The sequence below is a fragment of the Papaver somniferum genome, chromosome 10, assembly GCF_003573695.1.
Source record: "Papaver somniferum cultivar HN1 chromosome 10, ASM357369v1, whole genome shotgun sequence".
NCBI lineage: Eukaryota > Viridiplantae > Streptophyta > Magnoliopsida > Ranunculales > Papaveraceae > Papaver > Papaver somniferum.
In genome coordinates, this window is record NC_039367.1 from 29,349,106 (window position 1) to 29,366,436 (window position 17,331).

The following is a 17,331-nucleotide window of genomic DNA, read 5'->3' on the forward strand; positions in this document are numbered from 1 at the left end:
TGACCGAATCCAACACCCATACCAGCTCTGTCTAGGCCCTAGGAACAAACCCATTTAACTTGGGCCGTTGAATCTCACTGGAACACCTTCAAATCCTCAACCCTAGTCACGGCAGTTCAAGAACAATTTTTCCCGCCAAAATTTGAATTTCAAAAGGTTGAAGATGATATGCCCCCTATCCTGGACTGGGGTGCGAATAGCAGATGCCTTAGGGGTGACATGGGGGTGCTACTTAGTAATTAGGTTACCCCTTATCCAAAAGCGAGAGTCCGAATAACACTTGTCCTCCGGGTGCCAAAATCAACTTTTCGAGTCGAATTTCCCAAAAATGTTTATTTCCTAAAAAATACATAAAAACACAATATTAGTACAAAAATAGAGTTCCAACAATACAGACATTGAGGACAAATTAGACACAAAAATGTGTATCATATGTCGAGATGATTTGTGGTGAACTTTCGTTTACTTACCCTTTTGACAGGCACCACACACACCTTCAATATTTGCATTGATTTTGGGAATGCCTCTAGCAATTTATTTGTTAATGATCTTAGTTAGAATACGATAATTGATGTGACCAAAACGCTCATGCCAAAGATGTATAGATTCCACCTTAGTCAAATTGCTACGGTTGCTAAACTGAGTATCAAGTAGATAACAGTTGTTTTTACCACTAGTTCCTTGAAAAATTACTTTCCCAGTTTTATCTAAAATGTTACATCCATTTGCATTGAAGACAACTCGATGGCCTTTGTCACAAATTTGACTAATAGAAAGAAGATTAGCAGTCATACCTTTTATGTATACTACATCATGAATTTCTGGAACACCGGGCAGTTTGATCGTTCTCTTCTTGCTGATGTAGCAACAACTCCCATCTCCAAACGTTACAGGACCTCCTTCATAGTCAATAGACGAAACAAACCATGCGAGATCTCCTGTCATATGTCTACTACATCCACTATCAAGAAACCATTGAAACGGAGACGTAAATCTTAAAGCAAAGGCACCCATACTATTAGTACTTATCTGTTTAGAGTTTCCTGATAGTTTTGTATGTCCTTTCAGAGTACCAAAAAGTTGTTTAGTTTTCTTACAAAGATTACTTGCAACATTCAGACTCTTTTAAAACGACATACAAACTTGTTGAAATTGATTGAAAGAATCACAACAACAATGCGGGCCAAAACTTTGGAGTTTGTCTGAGTGGTTCCTAGTCATATCAGTTTTAACAACAACCGGTCGTTGATTACCATATGATCTACGACTATTCTTTAAAGAGGAACAACTGGAGTTTCTCAGATTCACTAAGGGATTATTACCAGATATCAACTCCTTAAGAATTGCAATTTCAGCAACAAGACCAGAGTTGATCCGGATTTGTTCATCCAATCCCTTTTGAAGAGTAACCATTTTATCAGACTTTTTTCTACGGTTTATTTTTGAACCTGGTGAAGCGTCAATTGAGAATTTATGGTCCATATAATCAGATCGCTAAAAACACAGACTTTTGAGGTCTTGAACATGTTTGCCTGTCTGATACCAATTGAAAAGGCGGGGGTCTAACAACACCATCCAATATTTCGCTTAGCAACCTGTATGGACTAACTTCGAATTACTTTCTAGAGAATCAACTAGACTGTCAGACTCAATCTAGGTAAAAGTATCTCAAGGAGTTAATATTTCTCTCTTGTTTTGATTTACTCGAGCTAATAGAAATCAGCGACTCTCTAATCAAACACAAAGAATAACTTGGATGGTACCAAAGACCAATATCCAAGGATCAATCAATTCAAATCAATAACCAAAGGTTGGATATTCTAATTGATGATCTAGAACGCACAACCTGTATTATTTCAATTATAAATATAAACAATATAACGCGGAAATAGAAATAACACAGACACCAGAATTTTGTTACGAGGAAACCGCAAATACAGAAAAACCCCGGGACCTAGTCCAGATTGAACATACATTGTATTAAGACGATACAAACACTAGCCTACTCCAAGCTAACTTCGGACTGGACTGTAGTTGAACCACAATCAATATCCCACTGATCCAAGGTACAGTTATGCTCCTACGCCTTTAATCCCAGCAGGATACTTCACACTTGATTCCCTTAGCGGATCTCACCCACAACTAAGAGTTGCTACGACCCAAAATCGCAGGCTTTGACAATAAACAAATCTGTCTCCCACAAACAAGTCTATCAAAGGATCAATCTGTCTCCCGCAGATAAACCCTTAAGGTTTTGTTCCGTTTTTTGATAATAATCAAGGTGAACAGGAACCAATTGATAATCCGGTCTTATATTCCCGAAGAACAACCTAGAGTTATCAATCACCTCACAACAATCTTAATCGTATGGTAGCGAAACAAGATGTTGCGGAATCACAAACAATGAGACGAAGATGTTTGTGATTAATTTTTATATCTTGTCTATCGGAGATATCAATCTCAAGCTAATCAATCTGATTGTACTCGTACGATAGAATATGCAAGATCAGATCACACAACTACGATAAAAGTAGTATCCGTCTGGCTTCACAATCCCAATGAAGTATTTAAGTCGTTAACCTGGTTTTAGAAGAAGAAAACCAAAGGTTAAAGGAGAATCGATTCTAGCCTGCAAACTAGTATCACACGTAAGGTGTGGAGATTATTTTTGCACAATACTAGATGTCTCCTTTGTATAATCTTTCAAATCAAGGTTTGCAATCAATGTTAGCTTAGTAACAAAGCATTCAATATTCACCGTTAGATGAAAACCTGATTTAGATTCAATCTAATATTTCTCAACCGTTAGATCGAAAACTTACCTTGTTATACACACTTGACAATGCACGCTTCTAGGTTTGTTAACCGTACCCAAAGGTATGCACTTGTTGGTTCAACAATAGTTAACCAAAAGGTTAGCCATATAAGCATTTCATATCAACCATGTTTTTCTTCACCATAACTATTTCAAATGACTTCAAATGAACTAGTTAGAGAGTTGTTCAATTGAAAGAAAATCTCATGTACTACACAAGACATAATTGACGCAAGATGATTTTATAGCCGCGGTTTGCAAACTGCATTCCTTAGACTTTTTAAGTTTAAGTTCAGAAATCATCTTCAGATATATAACCTTCTCAAGTTCGCAGACTAGGTTCGCGGACTTAAGTTACCGGGCAGAGTTTACAAACTCCAGCAGAAATTCTCGGGTTTGAGAACTTCGGCAGTTCGCAGACTGAGTTCGCGGACTTGGCTCACGCCATTCTTCCGGTTCTCTTGATCAACAAAGTTCGCAAACTTTGGTTCAAGGAATAGGACTTATACATAAATGTGTTTCCACAACAACGCTTATGTCCACCATTGGTTATGTAATCTAAACTCTCATTTCAATCATTGAAACATTCTTAGAGGACGTTATATAGTTGTTACACCATCTCTCATCAAAGCAATTTTCAAGATGATTGAAACATATCATGACTTTCGTCATATAGTAAAGATAAACTTGATCGAAGCGAAAAGCTTGCCAACACATATTTCGAGATATAGATAGGCGAGGTATACTCGGCTCGAAATACCAAATGTGTATAATCCAAGTCTATATATATAGCATACGACTTCTTGTCTCAAAGAGTAGGAGATAGAGTAGATAGACTTTTGAGTGACAGATAAGTTCAAGTCTTCACATACCTTTTTATCGAGAAGTTCCACCGGTTCCTTGAGTAGTTCTTCTTCTTGTATGATGAATCTCCATGAAGTCATTGAGATCAACTACACTTTCTATCCTAGTCCGAGACTTAGATATAATAGACTAGAAATCAAGACTTATAGTTTTGATCACTAACATTGACAAACATGCTTGAGATAGCAACGCATGCGAGTTCGACCGAGCAATGCTCTAACAGATGAACCTTCTGTACTGACGAGACAGACTAACACTGACATGTGTACTTCCGATTACCCTTCAAATGTGAGCCTCTCCATTAATGAACGAGATTCAGCTGAAGAGAGTGAATTGATTCTAAATCTTGTTAGAATCCAAGCTGATAGATTCAATCGGTTGAAGTACCATGTCAATGGTTTACTTGGTGTAATAAGAGATTTCAAACCCAAAGGTAATTATTAAGTTCATTTTTCGTGTACGTCTCTTGAAGCTAGCCTCAGAAGAGATGCCTTGGAAATTGACCATCACTTGAGTAAGCCTTCTATTCAAGGATGCTCAAAGCAATATAATATGCCAAGTACTTATGACACAACTAAAGATGGTTCATGCTCAGAAGTAAAAACAGAAGCCCCTTCTAGTAAAAAGGATGTGCCTGAAGTCACAAACACTCAAGGATGTTGCACATCAAATGAAGGGAAGAAATCTTCTAACGATGATATTAAGACTGTACTATCTAATCATTCTGATGATCAGAAAGTATGTCTTGTCTGTGAGACAAAAAGTTCTTTAAACGAAAGGGAACCTCTAGGTTGAAGAAAAACTCCTTGGTTCAACTTTAACACACCTTAGATTTAATTATTAAAGGTGTAACTGACATTCGTATGACTAAACCAATTGGTTTTTGTACCTACCCTGTGTATGTAACCAAGAAAGTCAGTTCAATGAGTTCCTCGAACACTCAAGAACCAAAAAGATGTCTTAATAAACATCATCTAAAAGAAGATCGTGTCGTGGTCTCTGGAAATAACGATGTTCCTGTTGAGAAAGGAAGTTCAGAAGAAAAAAGAAAAATTGATGAAATGAGAGATAATCTGAAAAAAAAAACATAATTGAAGGGTATAAATAATTCGTCAACATGTTGTCCTCCTCCTCAAACCAAAATTCTTCTGCTAAGAACTCAAACTATGTATCGTATTTTGATGACAGTAAGTTTTATGATAATTTCTCACATAAAAAGGAGCCCCTCTCTAGATTCAGGAGGAAAAAGAGACTTGACCATAAACATAAATCTCTTGATGAGCTTGTGGCTCATACTTGTGCTAATTAATCACAATGGTTGAAGAGCTTACTCATAAAAACCCTGTTGAGTAAGATGTGTTAATATTCAGGTATACTTTTGGCATTTGTGTCTGTTAAGTTGAGCTATCTTCTTATCATCCATAAGTAAGCTTTTTGATTACAGAATCACTATGCTTAAAGTATTTTTTGTAAAGTTTCATTAGGAAGTCTTCTTCTGAATCTTGTTTCTTGCTTCAACTATGCTCAAAATTGCCTTCCTGAGTTATGTAATTTTTCGAGTCTTTTGTTGCAAAAGTCCATTTTGGGATTTATTTTTTTTGGGGGGTCATGTTGTACTCGAACAGATATCCATGTTCTGGGACGAGTCAACTGTTTAAGAAAACCCTAGAATCCTTTCCCTAAGAGACCCTTAAATATCAACCTATTGAGTTACGAAAGTCACGTACGCTTACTCTAGGTTGGCTTCTGGGTGGTCAAGAATGTCTTCTTCATCATCTTGCTATGGTGGTTTTGCAAGAAGATTCCTTAACAAAGGTTGTGTTGTTGAGTCCAAGAAGAAAAGAACCCTTGTAGATGAAGATCATCCTAATGCTTCATGTTATTTTGCCTATATTCATGAGAATGCTGAAAAGGATGATATGATCTCTGCTGAAGTTGTTCATGACTTTCTTAAGTACTGTGGGGAAGCAAAATAAGAGATCATTGTGATTCCGAAAAATCTTGATGCATTGAAAACTGAGTTGGAAAAGTTTATTGTTGACCTTGGTCTCATAAAGTATTATATCAATGATCTTCGCAAAGAGAATCACCTCTCCGATGTTGCTATGAATGTTGTTGATCACAAGATCAAAGACCCTTTGTCTCATGAGGATTCTGAACCGTCCATATGATCTTAGTTCGTGTTCTGAATAGCACTGGAGTCTATTTTTCTTTAGCTTGTTTTATTTATTTGTTGCCTAGTATGTCTTCTTTTTGGATTAGTTGGAAGAATCACTAGTGCTTTGAATAGCAATGATTGTGACTACACATAGCTATTATTTTTCATCTTCTTGTTCTTTTTAGGTTTATTGGTATTAAATTCTAACAATATTTGGAGGATGTTGTTTTTGAAGTATTAAAATTTATGATTTGTTATATTGCAATTTTTTATGGGATTGGTGTTTACGTCCGTGAATTATGTTTGTCCCATACTTTGTCAAAAGTAAAGTCGTTCGTGGTAGGTATTCACGTACTGGTAAAAGAATGAATGACCTTTTCACAAATACAAAAGTTAAGCCTTTATTGTCAATCTTGATGGAAGATAGGTTAAAATCTTTTGTTTTTAAGGATTATGCATATTAATATCGTTATGCAAATAGTGGAGAAAAATAGAATGAATCCTTGTGTATTCCGCAATATTGATCATCCCTGATCCATATTTTATGTATTACTGTGAGGCTCCGTAATGTATCTTATGTTGAGCACTGTACAACCAAGTTGATTTTTTAGCTTAGTTGGTGTTCCGTGAGGTATGTTATGTCGAGCATATTGAACTAAATTAATCATTTTGTTTGGTTATTTAGTTATTGCTCCGTAAATTTTCTTATGTCAAGCAAAATGACAATTAAATTGATTACTTTTGTAATTAGTTTGGTTGTGTATTCCAATTAGATTAATTATGGGTTCTATTGTAATTAATCTAGTTGAGTATTTTCGTGTCTCCATAAGTTCTCTTATGCTGAGCACAATCAATTGAATTGATCACTTTTTGTGTTTAATTTGATTGAGTATTCCGATTAAATTAATCATGGGTTTACTTGTGATTAATTTGATTGAGTTTTTGGATATAGAAAATCATTCTTATGGTTTTTGGTGTCCAATTAAAAATCCTTCTTTTCTTTTGAAATTAAGGTTGCTCTTGTTGTTCTTTCGGGAATGACATCAAATGGGGAAGAGTTCTTTTGAACTTGTGCTTAATGGTCATATCTTGAGGGGTGTGCGGATGTGGAAATTTTGAGAGGTTATCTTGTATCTTTAAACTCCTTGATGAATGCATTTATCTTCGGCTTTATGATTTCATCTAAATTAGTTGGTATGTATTTTTTTCCTTTTGTCATGAAATGTCTCTTTCGGAAATTTCATTATGATCCCGTTCTTGTACCTTTTCCAATTTTATTGACAAAAAGGGGGAGAATTAATATGTAGTTCACACTACAAATATATATGGTTTTCGGATAATTGTGTAAGGGGGAGTGGTTTCCATGTGAGATGGAGTATTGACTAAGGGGAGTGATACATATCACCATAGTATTATTTTTGAAGTTGTGATGCAATTGAACTTTGACGCTGCCTAATAATACTATGACACTGTATAACAATGATCGAGAACCATGTTTTCTCATTGTTATAGCTACGGATCTTCAACAGTGGTGATGCTAAACTTACAACCTTTGGGATCATTGGAGTACTTGGAAGTGACGAAGATTTCGAGGAATGTTGAAGATTAGACATGTGGAATAGGATCTACTAAAGTTTCTTTATCTTTTTTGTATTTCATACGTATTGATAGTTTTTTCACTAAAATTGACAAAGAGGGAGATGGTTAGAGCATTGCTCGGTCGAACTCGCATGCGTTGCTATCTCAAGCATGTTTGTCAATGTTAGTGATCAAAACTATAAGTCTTTATTTCTAGTCTATTATAGCTAAGTCTCAGACTAGGATATAAAGTGTAGTTGAGCTCAATGACTTCATGGCGATTCATCATACAAGAAGAAGAACCACTCAAGGAACCGTTGGAACTTCTCGACAAAAAGGTATGTGAAGACTTGAACTTATCTGTCACTCAAAAGTCTATCTACTCTATCTCCTACTCTTTGAGACAAGAAGTCGTATGCTATATATATAGACTTGGATTATACACATTTGGTATTTCGAGCCAAGTATACCTCGCCTATCTATATCTCGAAATATGTGTTGGAAAGCTTTTCGCTTCGATCAAGTTTATCTTTACCATGTGACGAAAGTCATGATATGTTTCAATCATCTTGAAAATTGCTTTGACGAGAAATGGTGTAACAACTATATAACGTCCTCTAAGAATATTTCAATGATTGAAATGAGAGTTCAGATTACATAACAAATGGTGGACATAAGCATTGTTGTGGAAACACATTTATGTATAAGTCCTATTCCTTGAACCAAAGTTTGCGAACTTTGTTGATCAAGAGAACCGGAAGAATGGCGTGAGCCAAGTCCGCGAACTGACGAAGTTCTCAAACCCGAGAATTTCTGCTGGAATTGACAAACTATTTGCGTGAAGTAAGTCCACGAACTCAGTCCGCGAACCCAGTCCGCGAACCAGCGAAGTTCTCATACCCGAGAATTTCTGCTGGAGTTTGTAAACTCTGCCCGGTAACTTAAGTCCGCGAACCTAGTTTGCAAACTTGAGAAGGTTATATATCTGAAGATGATTTCTGAACTTAAACTTAAAAATACTTAGAAATGCAATTTGCAAACCGTGGCTATAAAAGTTCATGAACCGATTCAAGTGAATCAAATCATCTTTGCTTCTATTGTGTCTTGTGTAGTACATAAGATTTCCTTGCAATTGAAGAACTCTCTAACTAGTTCATTTGAAGTCATTTTAACTAGTTATGGTGAAGAAGAACATGGTTGATATGAAATGCTCATATGGCTAACCTTTTGGTTAACTATTGTTGAACCAACAAGTGCATTCGTTTGGGTACGGTTAACAAACCTAGAAACTTGTATTGTCAATTGTGTATAACAAGCTAAGTTTTCGATCTAACGATTGAGAAATATTAGCTTGAATCTAAATCAGGTTTTCATGTAACGGTGAATATTGAATGCTTTGTTACTAAGCTAACAATGTATTACAAACTCTGATTTGAAAGACTATATAAAGGAGACATCTAGTATTGTGCAAAAATAATCCCCACACCTTACGTGTGATACTAGTTTGCGTGCTAGAGTCGATTCTCCTTTAAGCTTTGGTTTTATTCTTCTAAAACCAGGTTAACGACTTATATATTTCATTGGGATTGTGAAGCCAGACCGATACTACTTTTATCGTAGTTGTGTGATCTGATCTTGCATCTTCTATCGTACGAGTACAATCAGATTGATTGGCTTGAGATTGATATCTCTGATAGGCAAGATATAAAAAGTAGTCACAAACATCTTCGTCTCATTATTTGTGATTCCTCAACATCTTGTTTCGCTACCATATAATTAAGATTGTTGTGAGGTGATTGATAACTCTAGGTTGTTCTTCGGGAATATAAGACTGGATTATCAATTGGTTCCTGTTCACCTTGATTATTATCAAAAGACGGAACAAAACCTTTAGGGTTTATCTGTGGGAGACAGATTAATCCTTTGATAGACTTGTTTGTGTGAGACAGATTGGTTTATTGTCAAAGCCTGCGATTTTGGGTCGTAGCAACTCTTAGTTGTGGGTGAGATCATCTAAGGGAATCAAGTGCGCAATATCCTTCTGGGATCATAGGCGTAGGGAGTACAACTGTACCTTGGATCGGTGGGAGACTGATTGGGGTTCAACTACAGTCCAGGCCGAAGTTAGCTTGGAGTAGGCTAGTGTCTGTAGCGGATTAATACAGTGTGTGTTCAATCTGGACTAGGTCCCGAGGTTTTTCTGCATTTTTGGTTTCCTCGTTAACAAAATTTCTGGTGTCTGTGTTATTTCAATTTCCGCATTATATTTTTTTATCTTTATAATTGAAATAATACAGGTTGTGCTTTAGATCATCATTTAGAATAATCCAACATTTGGTTGTTGATTGTCATTGATTGATCCTTGGATATTGGTCTTTGGTACCATACAAGTTATTCCTTGCATTTGATTAGAACTTGTAGTTCCTGCTTGAGTAAATCAAATCAAGAGATAAATATAAACTCGTTGATATACTTTTAATTGATTGAGTCTTGTTGATTCTCTTAAAAGTATATTCGAGTTTGTCCATACATATTGCTAAGCGAAATATTGGGTGGGGTTGTTAGACCCCCGCTTTTTCACTTCGTCTTCAACGTCGCGAAGTTTAAGCTCAACTACACTTTCTATCCTAATTCGAGACTTAGCCATAAGTAGACTAGAAATCAAGACTTATAGTTTTGGCAACTAAACTTGACAAACAAGCTTGAGATAGCAACGCTTGCGAGTTCGACTGAGCAGTGCTCTAACACATAATATTATTATTATCTTTCAGAAAAGATGCATCAAAATTAATTTTTTGACATCCATTTTATGGTAAAGTCGAAGATGATTGGGTTTTTAAAATTTTGTTCCTTCCTGCTAGGTTAGAATGCTTAAGCATATTTGTCGTCCATTAAGCTATTTCCTTTTTGACTATTTTAATATAGCTTGTGACATTAACAGAAGCACCATCAAAGACTATTGCACATTTAAGTTTCCATATGTGCCATAAAGCAAAGCTAACTATTCTCGTAAATTTCAGGTTGCTTAGACTACTGCTACTATTGCTAGAAAACCAGGAAGCGATCCAATCTTAAACTTGAATCGCGTCATTTATACCTGCAAAATTAGAGTCTATAGCAGTTAGTAGACTCTTAGAAACAAGACAATCAGAAAATAAATGGTTCACAATTTCATTTGCATTCCTACAAAATGGAAAAGATCCATCAATTTTTGTGACAAACCTAGCTAACTTACGCCTAACAGCTAAGCAGTCCTGCACACGTTTCCACAGAAAGTGCTTTTATTTTTTACCGAAGATCAATTTTTCAGAACTGTTTCCAAGGGAGAGTAATAATTTCATTACCATAAATCTCATCCATAATATACCTGTAAGAAGATTTAACAGTAAAGGAACCATTATAAGATGGTTTCCATCTAAGAGTATCATTCCCACACTGCGGGATTCTTATAGAACAAATGTCTCTCACAATATAATCAAATAGACTTGTTTGTACCATGAGTAAAAATGCCACATAATGGGCCTAATTGCTACTTGAATCACTTTTTGGACCTCATCCAAGCCTTCCATCCAGCTAACCGACGTAGCTACCAGCTAGTCCAAGCGTTTCATAAAGTCGACGACCTGTCAGTGGACAAAGTCAACATCCGGACAATGGTAAAATTCAACCGTCGGTCAACTATTGAAACCAAATTGCAGTCGCACTTCCAGCCAGTTTTCTTCCATATTGCCAGCGATGCTACCAACCAGTTCCCGTCCATCTTCCCCGGGCATGTCCCCTGGCCATGTTGCTAGCAACTTCTGCACTCAGTTGGACGCAAGTGATGCAGTCCAGTTTTACTCGCAACTCTTATAATCCAGTTGATCAAACTGTTATAGTCCAGTACCACGGTAACTGCTGCAATTTAACTGATCGTATCTCTTGCAGCCCAGCTGATCGCAGCTGCTGCAGTGCAGCTTAGCCCGCATCTCCTACAGTCCAGCTGATCGCAGCTGCTGCAGTGCAGCTTAGCACGCATCTCCTGCAGTCCAGCTGACCGCAGCTGATGCAGTGCAGCTTTACTCATTCGAGCTACAGTCCATCTTAGTTCGTAGCTCCTGCAGTCCAGCTGATCGCAGCTGCTGCAGTGCATCTTAGATCACATCTCCTGCAGTCCAGCTAATCGCAGCTGATGCAGACCAACTTTGCTCGAAGTTGTTTCAATCCAGTTTTGCTCATTACTGCTGCAGTGCAGTTTTATGGTTGGTAGTCCAGTTTACAGAAGTCATTTTATTTTAGTTCCACAACAACTATTGTGATCTTTTATTACATCTCTGATGTTATCCTGATGCATATAACTATTAACGACATATGAAGATCGCTGCCAAAACCAGTAGTAAATCCAAGATCGCTAGGAGGTCCAGCGGCACACAAAGTCTTTTACCATCCCAATGATTGAAGGGTCTCACCAATGGCTGTCTCATTTTCGTTCATAATTGCTGCATCTCAACCTGTAGTTGATAACAGTTTAGTACAAACAACTACTACTACCCAGTTTGGTCGGAAATTACTGATAGTATGCAAATTCAAGTTTCGCTTACAACAACAACCGACATAGATTCCAGCTAAGTAACTTCAAATATAGCTCATCTTTTTCAACAACTGTTACCAGTCTAGTTCTACGCAACTTCCTTAGTTCAATTTTACATCAACAATTACAGCTCACTTTTAACACTACTCCGCTCCAGTATCACGCTTTCGTTGTAGACCAGTTCAGCCTTCAGTCCAGTTTTTCCATACAACAATGCTTCATACTCAACTGTTGCCCGCCGATCTTCCAGTCACAATAGCCTCACTTGGGGGCGTCTTGATTATGATTTACGCAAAAAGCAAGGGAAGGTTGCCAATCACTTCAGCAGCAATAATTCACACTTTGGGGCGAATTTTGTCATTGAACAAGGAAAGTGAAATTCTCTTAACCCCAACAAGTTGGAGGTTAAGAGGGGGCGACGTTTGTACCATGAGTAAAAATGCCACATAATGGGCGTAATTGTTACTCGAATCACCTTTGGCCCTCATCCAAGCTTGCCATCCAGCCAACCGATGTATCTACCAGTTAGTCCAAGCGTTTCGTAAAGTCGACGACTGGTCAGTGGACAAAGTCAACATCCGGACAATGGAAAAATCAATCGTCGGTCAACTATCGAAGCCAAATTTCCAGTCGCACTTCTAGCCAGTTTTCGTCCATATTTCCAGCGATGCTGCCAACCAGTTCCTGGACATCTCCCCCGGCCATGTTGCTCAGCCATGTCCACAGGCGGAATTCTCCATCCATACTGCCAGCCCGTTATGCCTGTCAACCATCCAAGCCAGTCTTCTTGCATGGAAAATTAATACAGGGAGGCATGCATGGAAGATTAATGCCAGGAGGCATGCATGGAAAATTAATGTCAGGAGGCATGCAGGGCAAGTAAAGACGATTCATCCCTACCTTGAAATTAGAGGAAGGGCATAATTCGCAACTATATAAATAAGGGGAATTATAACCCTAAAGGAAGGGAGAGGGGATATACCAGCAAACCCTAAAAGGATCAAAAATTATTGTAACCGATACATAAATAAAATGTCTCTCCCTATGGGGATTCGTCTGTGAATGTAGGAAAACCATGTCGAACCACGTTAAATCCGTGTCTATCATCTTTAAGCTTGGTTTGTGTATAACCCTAGTTCTGATCAAAAACTTGGTAGACCCCAAAGATATTATATTTAAATGCAAAATGGTCCCCGGCAGCGGCGCCAAAAACTTGGTATGCTTCTAAAAGGTCCTACAAATTATAACCGCAAGTGCACGGTGTCGAAAGTGGCAAATGTGCAAGTACGGGTCGATCCACAGAGACTGGGTGTGTTTTGGAGTTTCTAGCTATTTTGGGTTCTAAATTTGCTAATGGGCTTTGAATACCAAAGGGGTCTTGAATATCAATGGGCTTTGAATACCCTTTGGAACTGTTGGGCTGAACTGAGCTTGGGCTCAGAAATGTGGACTATGGGCTTTAGGTCTTAAACTTTGTTTTGGGCTTTTGGGCTCAATGGGATTGAGCTATGGGCTTGAGTGCACAGCAGAGCAGATGCAAGCAGTAGCAGCTGAGGCTAACAACAGTGCTGCAACAAGGGAAAACAGCAGGGAAAGGAATGGCAGCAGGAGAGGAAGCAGAGTTGCTGGCTAGGAAGCAGCAGCACTGCAAGTGCACAGTGCAATGCAGGGGAAGCAAACAGCAGCAGCAGCAACAGAAAGGAAGGCAAAGAGTTGCAGGGCAGTGGAAGCAAAGATGGCAGTGAAGCAAAGATAATGCAATAAAGAAGATGGCTAACAAAATAAACAAAAGGAAACACAAACAGGGCAACACATGGCAAAAGCAAAGAACAAAACAAGATGAACCAAGGCCTAAGGCCAAGGGCAGGGATGATAATGAAACTAAAATGAGCAGGGCTAAGGCAAGAATACAGGCAAACAAATAGAATGGGAAGAAAACTAGCTTGCTATGAGCACTAGTTTCTCCCAATGCTCAATCAACAGTGCAACCTAAGCATACACAAGGAATGGCAAGAAAATCAGCTTGCTATGAGCACTGATTTCTTCCATTGCACAATCACATCAATGCTTCACAGATATCTAGCCTAGCATTCCATCAAACTAACAACAAGTTTAAACATGACAGTGAACATTTAACTGACAGTGAGCAACAACTTTGACAGGAATTGATTGGAAGTTAAAACATGAAATTAAAACAAGCACATAACAATTTTAACAGGAGCACATGTAACAGGAGACAAACAATTTTTACAACATAACAGGAGCATCCTAAGCATAACAGGAGACAAACAATTTTAACAGGAGCATCCTAAGCATAACAATTAACATTAACAGGACATGAGAGTCCTGGATGCAGGCTAATCCAAGCATAAAGTTTCTACACCAATCCCACACCCACATTTATACCCACAACACAAATTTCTCAAAACTATAAAATTAGGGTTCTTCCCCAAAAATCAGTTGAATTAGGTTTACCTAATTTCTTTGAAATTGATCCTTGAAATCGTCGACCCATGCTTTGTAATTGCTCCTACTCCATACCCATGCTCTATTTTGTTCTCTAGACTCATCTGTTTTAATGATTTATCACCTAGGGTTATGGTGTGAAATCATTAAAATAGAGGGCTAGAGAGAGTGAAAGGAAAGGGGGAAGTGTGGAGGTGATGTTTAGGGTGGTAGGGTGATGATGGTGTTCGTTGTGGTGATTGAGGTGGAGAAGGTGGTGGTGTACGGTGGAAGGGGAAGGTGATGGTGGTTCTCTGCTGTGGAGAAGTGAGGGAGGAGAGGTCGACTGTTTTGGGAAGGAGGGTATTAGGTATTTGGGTGTTAGGCGGGCGTATCGAGTTTGATGTTCTGCGACGCTGAGTCACTGGATGCGAAGCTGGTAGGTGCATCGGACGGTGATGCGGAGGCAAGCGAGGAGCGACCGTCGGATGAATGGATACAACGAAACGAACGGTACTTGATGGAGTTAGGTACTGTAGTGTAAGGCGGAGATATCAATCTTCGATGCACAGCAAGGGAGCGACCGTTGGATTCAACTACCATCTAATCTGAAGGCTTGGAATTTCAGCGCTGTGGTGCTTGGCAGAGACTTCAGATTTTGATGCTCTATGAAGGAGCGACCATCGGATGCTTCTGAGAACTGATCTGATGGCTGAGAACGGAGGCGCTTTTGTGTGTAGAAAATGAGGTTGTGCGCACCATTCTTCGCGGCTTCCTTGCGTAATTTCTCCCGGCTTTTCACTACTTTTCTGCTTTTTGCTCCGCGTCATCCGAACTTTATTTATTACCTAAAAATGCAAAATTAATTAATAAAAATATTTATTCTTGAAAACAATGAAAATACAGAATATGGGATAAAATGTAGAATTAATGCATAAAAGATGAGTTAAATGCCAACAAAAAGGGATAAATATATACAATATTTGGCACTCATCAAATACCCCCAAACCTGAATTTTACTTGTCCTCAAGTAAAACAAAACTAAGGAAATCCTAACTATACCACTGTCGCTGGTCTCTCGAATGCATTTAGCGTATGCACTAAGCCTTTTAAACCACTAAGTGTCCCTAGTGGACGAGTTGAAGTCTCGTGAAGGTTTACCAGAGGTGTGCCTACAAAACCTAAGGACAAAATATAAGCTCAGATTCCATCAAATGTGACATGTGCAAAACAGTTTAAGCTCACAGCAAAATGGAGATGTCAATCTAGCTATCGAAGGCACAATCCTAGCACTGATAACAAAAAAAGACATGTGATAAGAGTGTAAAGTGTATCTACACATGTGTAAAGAAAGATCTGAAGTATGACTACTAATCACCAAGAGATAGTTTCTCAGGCTAAGAACTGAGGTCGAAATCTAGCTAGCTGTCCGGACTTTACGAGAATTGTGAATGAGTTGGAGGTATTTCACAATTACTCGCGTTGTACATCAATGGCATACACCCTCCTTGCTTACAAAAAAACACAAAAGATGACTATTTACATGACTCTTATTTACATTGACTTCTCTTTTTATTTTTGGAACAAGAGATGATGGAATTGATAAATACTTGATTTTTTTTTTTTTTTTTTTTTTTTTTTTGAACAAGGAAACACTTTTGATACATATACAAAAGGAAACAAAAGATTACATGACACTTTGCAAGAGGTAGCCCTTTTTGATGCACCCAGTTAAATTCGATGGTTGTCTTTCTTAATGTAACCTCCACCTTCTATCCCAACCAACCAAAGAACAAGCTAGTCAAGTTTCGTTCAGTATTCTAAAGTGATTGGCAATCGTAACTTCCTATCAACACCTTGAAGATCGAGGCCATACATGTATTGGTAGATCGTGCGCGTGCAAATTTCTTATCACTATGTGAATTGTGCTAGAATCAGGGTGCCTAAATATCTAGACTAAGACTCCTAATAAAAATACATATTTGCACAAGAGTCAACATTTCAAGGTAAATGAGCTCCATTTTTTATGATTTTTTCATTTTTTAATTTTTTTGAATTTTGATTTTTTAATTTTTTTGGAATTTTTCAATTTTTTCAAAAAGAAGGAGTTCGTTTTCAATTATGGCAATTATCGTGGTATCTACTCTATACCCCCAAACCTAAACTAAACATTGTCCTCAATGTTTCAAAATATGGAAAGAATTAAAATGCAACATATGGAAAGGGACATGCTGAGTAGAGTAAAAGGAGAGAGAATACCCGATTTCGGCGAAAGCAGAATTAAAACTCCGTTATTCAAGGCAAAAATCCAACATATTTCAGCCGAGATCATATTGGATTAGCAAAATATATACAAAAGGAACAAAAGGGTTTTTAAGAAATTTTATCTACTGGATTATATACAAAAAATTCACCATACACTAACAATCTAAAGAGTTGAGGATCAACCCAAAAGAAAAAGTGTAGAGACAAGAAAGTTTCAAAACACTAAAATTGGACTTAAATGGGAGTGAGAGTGAAAAACCGAATGAATCCCCTAAACCAAAATTTTTCAACAGGTTTACTTTTAAGCACAAAATCTAACAATTTTAGGGTTCAGGATTCAAAAGGTCTAACTCATAATGGACTGTTTTCGGGATGGGCAAACATGCAATTTCCAACTGTGGCTCTTTAAAAGTGTTATATTTTGAAGCAAAATAGTCCAAGAGGACTTGGGGCACACAGTTCCAATCCTAGATTAGGAATTTTCAGAAAAAGGTTTGACAATATGGGTACAAACCAAATCTAGGTTGGGTGGAAGGCCATCAGATTGTGACTTAGGTAGAAGAATAGGCATATCATTATCAATCAAATCAAAATCTTCTAACTCATCTACACATGTCACATCATGCTCACAATCAT